This window comes from Adiantum capillus-veneris, chromosome 7 (assembly GCF_014529385.1).
Source record: "Adiantum capillus-veneris isolate H3 chromosome 7, ASM1452938v2, whole genome shotgun sequence".
Classification (NCBI taxonomy): domain Eukaryota; kingdom Viridiplantae; phylum Streptophyta; class Polypodiopsida; order Polypodiales; family Pteridaceae; genus Adiantum; species Adiantum capillus-veneris.
This window is the reverse complement of record NC_140937.1, coordinates 127,011,460-127,022,741: the sequence shown is the minus strand read 5'-3', so window position 1 is coordinate 127,022,741 and position 11,282 is coordinate 127,011,460.

Here is an 11,282-nt window from a genome sequence, read left to right as displayed (position 1 = left end):
TGGTACGTGTAATGGGGGTTGGAAGCCAGTCAGACCTCTTATTCAACGATAGAATTGTGGGCTCTTTTGAGGTTAAAAGGTCTATTAAGCAGGGATGCCCTCTGCCCCCCCTACTTTTCGCCATAGGATCACATCCTCTAATCACGACGCTCAAAGCTAGTGTGGCACGAGGGGAGTTGCAAGGCCTTGCCTTACCAGGGAATAGCCTAGTGAAACTTTTTGCAGATGTTTCTCTCCTCTTCTTGAAGGCGTGCCCCCAGGTCGTCAGAAAACCTCTGGAGATTGTACAAATATTCTCAGTAGCTTATGGGTCCCAGTGTAATATAGAGAAGTCAAGGCTGATCTCCCTATCGAAAAATGACTCATTTGACCCTTCTGTCTAGTCGGGGGAGATTGTCAAAAAAGGGAATATCTTTAGACATATGGGAGCCCCCTTGGGGGTGGACGTAACTCACAAGCAAAGATTTGAGTGGGTGCTTGAAAAAATAAAAACAAAAATGAGTAGGTGGGAGTATGCTCTTCTCCCATTCGCAAGTCGGATAAAAGTGATGAATGCCTTTATGATTCCTTATAATGCCTTCACTAGCCCGCTTCTCAAGATGGCTAAGTGTCATTGGAAAGAGTTCTTAAAACCAGTAAATACGTTTTTATGGAAAAATAACATGAAATCTTCCAGGCCATGGTAATGGGCCCGTTGGGAATCAGTTGCTCAGTTGGGGAATCAAGGAGGCCTTGGAGTTCTCAACCCTGTGGCCCATGCAGAAGCTTGTTGCACCAAATTTTTTGTTTCCTTGGCTAAACAGGATCAAGTTTGGGCTGTCATGATCAGAGATATGATAGAAGCAGCTAAACTTGGCTCGAAGGGTGGAAAGTGGAGAGGGGTAAAGGTTCATGACAAACTGCTAGCCCCGACGTGGTCTACCTTAAGACTGGGGGGCAGCTCATGAGAATTGGTAAGAAAATGAAATAGAGCAGCCGGAGTCTTAAAGTGGGGGGAAGAAGCCAGATACTTCAAGAACTCCATTCTACATTGGTCCCCCTGGCTTTCCAAAGTTATAGATCCGCCACAAAATCCCTATTGGATTGAGACAACCAGGAAGCTAAATAATAAGGTTTTGAAGCGACTTGGGCACTTCTGGGACACTGCAAACAAGAGTTGGAAAACCATTGACCTTATGGTTACCCAATACCAACTTAATAGCTTGGAGGTCTTGCTTGTTCACAAAGTGATGAAAGAGCTTGACAATCTAGTGATGCCAATCTGTGATTCGGAGTTGGACTGGAATGCCTGGAGATGGCCCGAAAGCAGTCTCTTATGGAAACCCCATACTAAAAGCATTTATCAGACAATGATGCAAGAGAAGAATTGGTCTAGCCCTCTTTACAAGCTATGGAAAAAACAATGACCGGAGGCAAGGTGGGCGCATGTAATGGAGAACATATGGAAGCCAAAGGTTTCGCAACACATGAAGGTTTTTTTATGGAAGGTTATGTGGGGTGCTCTACCGACGGGGGTGAAGATTCAGGAGAGAGGGATTGGGTCATATCGATGCTTGGGGTGCAGGTTGGCTAGTGAAGATCTGGCCCACCTATTCATGGACTGCCCAACTATCAAAGGCCTCACAGGGAAAATATGCAAGTGGGTCCAAAGAACATGGAAAATTAGTTTTTTCAAGACTGACCTATTCCTTGGAGGTAAGAATTCAGATAGTCTTGCACTCCTCGTCAGCACTCAGATTGTCAGATACTTCTTCTTTCATAATGTATGGCAAACAAGGAACCACCGTGTGTTTGAAGGAGGTTATGAGGTGGCAAGCTTCACAAAAATTATACAAGAAAGCAAAGTGCTAATATGGACACTCGGGTGCAAGCAACACTCGGAGGATTGGTCTAGGACTACTTGTGCCTTGTTGTCAGCAGATGGAATGCCTAGGATGGGGGTAAATCTTGGCCATCGGTAAATAAAAGATCTCAGAATAACAAGATTATGGACCTTGTGTATCAAGGATGAGGGGGCGGGTTGGTAGGGGTGGCTGCCCTGATAGCCGATATAAGTATGGTCCCTGGATGATGTCATGGCTTAACAAGAGCATGACAAGACCTTTTAATTTTTTGGGATGTTCAATATAATTCACTCACAGTTGTGAGTTTTGCTATATAAAAAAATAAAAAATAAAAAAATCCAATGTTTTATTTAAGAGACTCTCCCTCTGAAGCTTGTTATCTCTTAGCATAGTGCATCATCATAATAGGAGGGCTTTCCACATTTGTCACGTTAATGTACACAAACCTAATCAATGAATTACCACTACCTTATGCATGGACAACTTGTTACTAGGAGAATCACTCCTATGTGCATGGACACCTTGTTATTTTTTCTTATGAACACGTGACATAGCGTCCTCAACTTGACTTCTCTAGGAGGGAGTAAATGCATCATATTTTTATTGGCATCACTACCATTGATATCTTATGAGACAAAGGACCCATTAGATGATATTCCTTCTCACCAACTCTCACCATTTACTTTTTGGTCTAGCTTGAAAATACTTCAAAAGCAATATAATATCATTTTGATCACTAAAACACATTGAAGAATTTCAAAATGAAAACTAAGGCTTGATGAGAAATTTTCTCTCTCTAGGTTAACTAGGGATAATGTTTGTATTTGTCCTAAAATTGGCTTTGGATTTAGCATAAATGTTAAGGCAAAGTTTATAAATGCTAAATGAACCTTGGAACATTCACAAGCCACTAGGATTTCCTTTCAGGGTTTCGATGGACCTTGTTCGGGCAAAATGCCCTAAGAATGAGCTTGGTAGAGCATTTTTAATGCCCAAGAAGCTCTTGTAAAAAGGAGGGAATGGAATGAAAGAGCCAAAATCTGATCTAAAGTGCCCTAAGAATGAGCTTGGGAGATCATTCTAAGATCGTGGAATAAATTTTTGGAATCAAAACAATTTCGAAACAACTCCCAAATCATGATTTGCTAGTACAAAAATGCATACATATGCAAAGACTCCAAGCAGTGTGAGGATAAGGCTAAGAGCGACTCCTTCAAATCTTGAAAATGAGGGGTTAATCCTAGAGATGAGGAAAAACTTAACTAGGGTCATAATTTGATCATGCAAGTGGTATTTGCTTATAATGGATGATTTTTGGCACCCCTAGCTAATGGAAAGCGTGTGTGCAACTTATGGAGCGCATAACATCATCTCGTTGCTCTCTTAAAGCTCCACTTAACTACTTTTTTTTTTTGTATTTTTGGCTACTTGCCAGCCTATAACAAGATTCCTGTAAACCCAAAATGCCTCTTTGCCGAAATCTCATAATAGATCATGATAATCTAGCTAGCTTCTCTATGTGTGTGTGTGTGTGTGTGTGTGTGCACGCGCGCGCGCAGGACTACCCAAGTCTCATATTTTAATTCCTTCAAGAGTGAGGCTTGGGTAATACATACTATTTTTTCACAATTGAGCATCTAACTTGAAATTTCTAAAGAACTAAGCCTTCATGATTAGTAGTAATCAACAAAGAGCTCTGTATAATTCAATTGCATGCTTCAATTTCTTGATGCATGTAATTGTGAGCAATGCTTTAATAAGACATTTCATTTTTTTGGAAGGAGGGGGGGGGGCGGAGACCTTATAAAATCCGATCCTATATGCAATGTTTCTTATATTTGATGCAATTTCTTGTGTGCCAAAGCCTTTAATTTTTTCAATTGGTGGTTAATAGCTATCATAGTCAATTCACTGTGAGCCACGAAGAAGCTTGAAAGGATATAATGACTCAAGTAACAAACAATGTTACAACACTCTTCTCTTATCTCACAAGAAGATTTAGAAATTTTCTCATGTAGATATCTACTTTTATGATGAAATTGGGCAACTCTTGTTTGAAACTTTAAACGGGATGTATGTCATACGATCAAACACATTTTCAATAGAGTCAAAGTAATCTAACTTCAAAGTGGTGGTATGACGTGCATATCATAGTACATAGGAAACCTCCAATCACATAGTCTAATCACACGATTACCAAAAGTCCATGTCCACATCGATAGGCTATCATGTACAAAACAAAACAAATGAACACCTTCGGGAAGGGCTTTATCAACTGAAACCTTCATGCCCCCAAAAAAGATAAAGAAACCTTATGGTCCACATATAGTGGTAGTTATTAATGCTACATAAATATATTTGTATGGAAGATACATGGAAAGAAATATTGATCATTGGATTGTGAAGATCTAGTAGATGATGTCAAGTGCACATGAATAAGTCTATATCTATGAACTCTCTCTCTCTCTCTCTCTCTCTCTCTCTCTCTCTCTCTCTCTCGTTGGAATTAGGGTTGCAGAGAAACGCACACAGCTTGGAGAAGACGAAGGAAGCTCAAGGCACACAGTAGAGAGTGTGTTACTTAGTATGCAATGGAAAGATAGATAGCCCTAGAGTGATGGGTGTATATACAATGCTCGAGGGAAAAAACCTCCTAAAGAGGGGAAAAATGTCCCAGCGGTCCTAGTGTGTTCACACACATCACTACCACATGTATATGGTAACAAATCCCCCCTGGAGTGATGCGGTGAACGAGAGCTGGCACATGAGCAACGGGACGTGCCATGCCCTGAGGACATGATCAGTCCACAAAGGGGAGTAAGCCCAAAGCTTTGCGGAAAGCTTCAAGCTTCTCACGAGACAATGCCTTTGTGAAGAGATCTGCAAGGTTCTCCTGTGTTGGCACATAAGCCAAGTTGATCTCTCCTGCTGAGAGCCTCTCCCTCACATAGTGGTAATGCACCTCAATGTGCTTTGTGCAAGCATGAAAAACTGGGTTCCTTTCGAGACATTTTCAGCCATAGCCAAAAATTGTTTGAAGCACATAAAAACTTCGGACTTCCCTTTAAGCGGAAATACCTATGCATGCCTGGAGTAATCATCAATGACAGTCACGAAGTACAGGTAATTGCCCAAGGACGGAGTTTGCATGGGCCCACAAACATCACTATGCACAAGCTCCAACCTGCATGTGGCCCGAACTGAACCATCCTTTGGAAACTTAGAACGCTGCATCTTACCCTAAATACAACCTTCACAAACATGTTTGATAGGTGCTTCAAGAGGCACCAAACAAGCAACCATATCAGATTTCTTTAAATGCAGCAAACTAGCAAAATTCAGATGACCAAAACGTGCATGCCAAAGTTTTGCATCTTAAATAGTCCTTGAATTTGCAACAATATTTGCAAAATTTTGTCCACACTTGTTATACAAAGCGAGCTTATACAGCCCACGGCACAAAAGGCCAAATGCAACAATTTCATCACCAAAACTGAGATCATGAACTGTACATCTGTCATCCACAAATTTGACTACAAGTCCAAATCTAGCAAGTTCGGATATAGACAAGAGATTCTTCTTGATCTTAGGTAGATAAAGTGCATCAACAAGTGTGATGGAACTGCCATTTGCAGCAGTAAGCACAATCTTTCCAACTCCCTAAACCGGATAAGAGGCATTGTTGGCACAAGTGACTGAATTCCCATGAGGACAAACTCGAGAGAGGTAAATAATTCACGATGTGAGGTAATATGCTTTGTAGCACCACTGCCAAAATACCACACATGTGAATCTGCAGCATGCATCATAGACAACACTAGGATTGTAAGTGCACTCTGCGCTAAAAGCCCATTTTGCATCAACATCAACAACACAGTCTCCTTTCACAGAAGACTGAACAATGGCTGCATTTGTAGTGGAACCAGCATTTGCAGTGGAACCACCCTCTTTCTTCTTAGCCTCTTTGGCCTTCAACTCAGGACACGACTTGATCAAGTGATCATTAGCTTTACAATAATGGCAACGCATCTTCTTTTTGCCCTTATCACCAGAATTTCCAGACGAATTGTTACCAGCAAAAGCATTAGGAACAGAAGTTTTTCCACTCGTCGCAGCAAAACCATAAGAAGTGGCCACATTGCTGTTACCACCCTTTCTTTGAGAAGCAATAAAAGCCTGTTCAACTGTACACTGCCTAGTTCTGTTTTTTCTGGAAAGTGACTCTTGCAACAGCAATGTGCATAATGCATCAAACTTGATAACTTCAGGATTTCCTTGGGTCATCATTCTCCAAGTACTAGCAAAAGTCTGGTAGAAATCTGGTAAGGCATCAAGAACAGTCTGCACAAGGGAACTGTCTGAAATGACTTCAGCTGCAGAAATAAGTTGCTCATTGATATCCTTGACACCAGCAAGGAAAGTGTCCATATCATCTTCCTCATGCATAATCTTCGACTCCAGCTCTTTACGCAGCAAAGCAATTTTAGCCTCATTGCGGCTTGCATAAAGACCTGCTAGAATATCCCAAGGTTGTTTTGCAGATTTTGCTGAACGAATGTGAGGAACAATGGTGCGCTTCACAAACAACACAATCAACACATGAGCCTGTGCATCCTTTACATCCCAACGAGATTGTTCTGCCATAGGCAAAACAACTCTAATAGCAACAATCCTTGCAGCAAGACCTGCAATATACTTAACATTGCCTACATCCTCAGAACCAGGACGTACATCAATGCCCTGCACAATGTTCCAGACGCCCTTTGACACAAGAACATGTTGCATCATATAAGCCCACATAGGGTAGTTGTCCCCATCCAACTTGTCCTCAAAAGCAAACATCTTGAACACATCTGTGTTGTTGTCAGCCATGGTAAATACTGTACCTGATGTGAAAACTGCCCAAAAATAGGAGAAACGTAGCGGGAACAACACGTGCTATATAGCACAAACCGTAAAAGACTGTAAGACACCTGTTATGCAGAAATTGGCACTGACAGAAATTCTGCACAAATTGATGAAATTGCCTGTGCAACACTGCCTATAGTGGAAACGGAGGCCGAAATGAGCCCGAATCAAAAATCTGAGTAGACTTATTTCGACCTCCGTTTCCACTACAAGTAGTGCTGCAAAGGCAATTTTGTCAGGTTGTGCAAAATTTTTGTTAGTGCCAATTTCTGCATAACAGGCGCCTTACAGTCTTCTACGGTTTGTGCTATATAGCACGTGTTGTTCCCACTCTGTTTCTCCAAAGCTTACTGAAATCGGAGAAAGTGAGTAGGCGTATGCTGGAGCAACTGACGACTAAGCCCGGGAGGATGCAACCCACTTTGATACCAATTGTTGGAATTAGGGTTGCAGAGAAGCGCACATAGCTTGGAGAAGACGAAGGAAGCTCAAGGCACACAGTAGAGAGTGTGTTACTTAGTATGGAATGGAAAGATAGATAGCCCTAGAGTGATGGGCGTATATACAATGCTCGGGGGGAAAAACCTCCTAAAGAGGGAAAAAATGCCCCGGCGGTCCTAGTGTGTTCATACACATCACTACCACATGTATATGGTAACATCTCTCTCTCTCTCTCTCTCTCTCTCTCTCTCTCTCTCTCTCTTATTTAAAAAACCGATATAAATAGGCTCATATGTGTTCGTTGTGGGAAACATGATCTATTATTATTATTTTTTTTTCTTGGGGGGGGGGGGGGGGGGCGGCAAACATCCAAAATTTGACAATATTGTAGTGTAAAGGGCCCTGAGGTCCATCCTCTTAGTGGGGCAACCACTTAGTCGAGTCCCTTCTTGGAAGGGTGTAACGGACTAGATCTTGTTGTATCTGCTAGAAGGTAATATAAGGAGAGAAGATGTGCATGATCATGCAGCCTGATTTGCGCAAGCACTTAACTTTGGTGTAGTTGATGGGGTTCTTGCCCTTAGGGTTTCTTATAGTCTATCCACTTCTTGCTCTCCTCCTTTTGAGGATGCCTCTATGAACCTAGAGTTTTCTTTACAACCCTTGCACATAGCTTTTAACAAATGTTCTCAGCCATTTCTAATTTTCTCCTACAATTGAATCATACCAATCAATCACTAGGAAGGTTCCTCACGAACCAACAAGTACAAAAATACAAGTCTCACCCCAAGGCTTGTATCTTGACGTTTGTGGATTGACCATTTTGAGAATGTTGCAAGCTACCATCATTGGACGAAGGATATGAAGGTTTTGGAATGATGTACGCTACTTGAGGGTGTAGCAGCAATGCGGTTTGTGTACATGATGAGGTAAAGGGCAACTAGTCTTTTCTTTAATAAATTTTTTTCCCAGCAAGACGTCACACAATCAGTGCTACAACAACTTACTACTTTAACACAAAACATGCATGAGCTTGTCATACAGTTTGTGGTCAAGATCAACCGAGGGATAACTGCACAATGTCAGAAGACATGACATTTTACTTTCTGTGGCCTCAATTGCAACATGATATTTTGAGACACATCAAGGATCAGGGTCCAACAACATTCTAGGAAGCTATTCAAATAGCACAATGAATTGAAGCAAGCACTCAGTTTAATAATCAGTCACAACAACCTATTTTCCCATCTACACAACCACAATGGCCATATATAGACTCCCCAAGAGCTCCCCAACCCCTATGGAAGTAGATGTGCAAAACAGTTCGTATGTTGATCATTGTAGGCTCTCATATAGAGGTGCCCAAGGTAGACTAAAGTGGTTTTATTGTAACATGTATGGCCATGTCAAACGTTAGAGGTTGAGAGCAAGGCAACAAGTACAAAATGCTCATATTCGAGTGGATGAGGTGGCAACAATGGCTGCAATTCTAAAAGACATTTGAGCAAAGGGTTAATGGAAGGGAGTCATTTGCACATTCAAGCAACCATGTCTATCGGTCACATGGTGTGCTTTGCCCTACTATACATTGAAGATACACCACATGAGGCAATTTTAGATCCTGGTAGCACCATTTCTTCCATCAGTTAGGACACAATCACATAATTAGGTTGGCGCACAAGAGAAGCCTAGCCAATTTTAGTTCTTTTTTGGCGACAATAAAGAGTTGTATCACTCTGACATCATTGCACGTGTCATTTGTAATAGGTCACACAACCTTCTTTCATAACTTTTATGTCTTGCCCCAAAATTTATTTCCTTTTACTCTAGGATGTGATTGGTTTCTTAGATCTAGAGCACGTTTGAACTTTGAGCACAACAATTTTGTTCTTCCTAATCAGCTTCATATTCCTTTTTTGGCCTGCCCAAAGGGCTAAGGCCATAGTGATGTGTTCCCTTTTTCCTAATGAAAAAGGAGAGGTTGTTTCAAAAATATATATATATATTTTTTAATTGGTTTTTTGTCAGATCAGACACTCATTATAAGGATTTGTAAAGATAGAGCTTTGCAGACACTCATTACAAGGATGTTTTGCTAAAGACAATTTTTTAATTGATTGGTGGGACTAAATGCCACTCATTACAAAGACTAGTAAATCTACTCACATCCCACTGAGTATAGCAAGCGTGCTCAATTTTTCAAAATGGGTTTATTAGTGAGAATGTGAGGAGATTCTCTTGCTCTAGAGAAGGGAAATGCTAATGGGAGGAGGAAAGGGAGTCGGCACCTAGCTCACCTATTAGCAAGTGGTCGTGCATGGGAAAGAAAGCATGGCTGACGAGTGTCATAATAATCAATATCTAGTTCTCCTAAATGATTTTCTCATATTAAACTTATCATTTAATGTGGGAAAGTGCCAGGGGAGAAAAAGCTAGAATATTGGTTAAGCTAGCAGACCGGCCACAGTAGCGATCCAAAGGAGGGAAAATAGGGATCCAAAGCGGGGGCCATCTGCAAAAGAGCCATGTGCAACAATGGGCTAAAAAGACCCTAAGGTTCAGCCCATTAAGACTTCCAAAATGCTAAGGTTCCAAAATTCAAAGGTTGTGTCCAAAGGTCAAACCTAGGGGAAATTGGATGCTTTGTGTGTACCAAAAAAAGTCTTTGCAATCCCTACATGGGAGGGGGCGAGCCCTTCTTCTAGAAGATGAGAGAGAAAGTCACACACACACACACACACACACACACACACACACACACACACACACACACACACACACACACACACACACACACACACACAGAGGCTCCCTTTACACAAAGGGAATTAGGGACACATGTCAGCTCCCTAGTCCAGATGCCCACAAGGTGTGCCCAATTCCTATTGGATGGCCTTGGAGGCGGACCAATGAAATTTAAACTAGAGTAAATCTAGTTTGATTAATTTAAAAAACACTTAATAAAAGAACCAATGAGAATTAAGTCTCCTAGAAGACTATTGGGCAGTCTCCCAAGGGGTCCAATGAGCATTCAGGAGCCCAATGGCTTGCCTGATTCCTATTGGCCAGGAGGCAAAGGGGTCCAATGAGAGTTTAGTTTAATTATTTAATTACCTAAAGCTCTCACAAAAGGGGAAAGGGGGACACATGTCAAAAGGCTATCACTTATGCTGCTTAATGGTGATAGGCTAGCCCTGGGGAGGTCCAATGGGATGAGAGCAAGAGCATTTAGCAAGAGCGATCGCCCAAGAGAGAGAGGGGGCTGATTTTTGCAAGGCATTATCACACACACACTCACACACAGTCTAGGGGTGAAGCAAAGAAGACTATCTCCTCCCAAGCTTTAATGGAGAGCTCATCACCTACTCCAAGCTTGTGAGATAGAAGCCTACATCAACACTCTCTTGGCATGTGGATGCAAATCCAACCAAGAGCCAAGCTTCAATGCATGCTCATCTCCTCTACCAAGCTAATTACTAAGCTAAGCTATGCTAATATGAGTGATTATGTGAGGAGATGTACATCTTTCTCGTAAGATACTCCTTCTTCCTCTCAATCTACTCTCATACCCTGCTAGCTCTCACCATCTTCGAAGGTGTGTGAGGTCTTGGGTCTAAGAACGGGGATAATTCAAGTTGTGTTTGCTAAGTGTTTTGCTTAGTGCATGAAGCTTTCATCTTCATTGCACTAGCTAGTCTTGAAGGAACACAAAGAATTGTATTGTACAATGTCTCTCTTGATGGGAGAAACCATAATACAAAGACTTTTGGAGGGGGGACCGGCTCCATGCAAATCCGGTCCTCAACTGTTGTCATTAGCTTAATTTCTCTCTCTTTTGAAAGTATTGTCGATGCTATCTAACTAGGTGTTATGCTTTTTGTTGCTCTCTCCACCCAAGCACTCTTGTAATTCTCATTAGGAATCTATTCTAATGAAATGCACACTATGTTCATGCTAATTTCCGCTACACATAAGTTATTAGGCCATTAAATGTTACACGAGGGTAGGGGTTTGGGGAGCGCATCTCTCTTTCTCCCTCTATGTCCGAGTTGAGCGGCATGCGTCAGCAATCTCTCTCTCTCTCTGTGT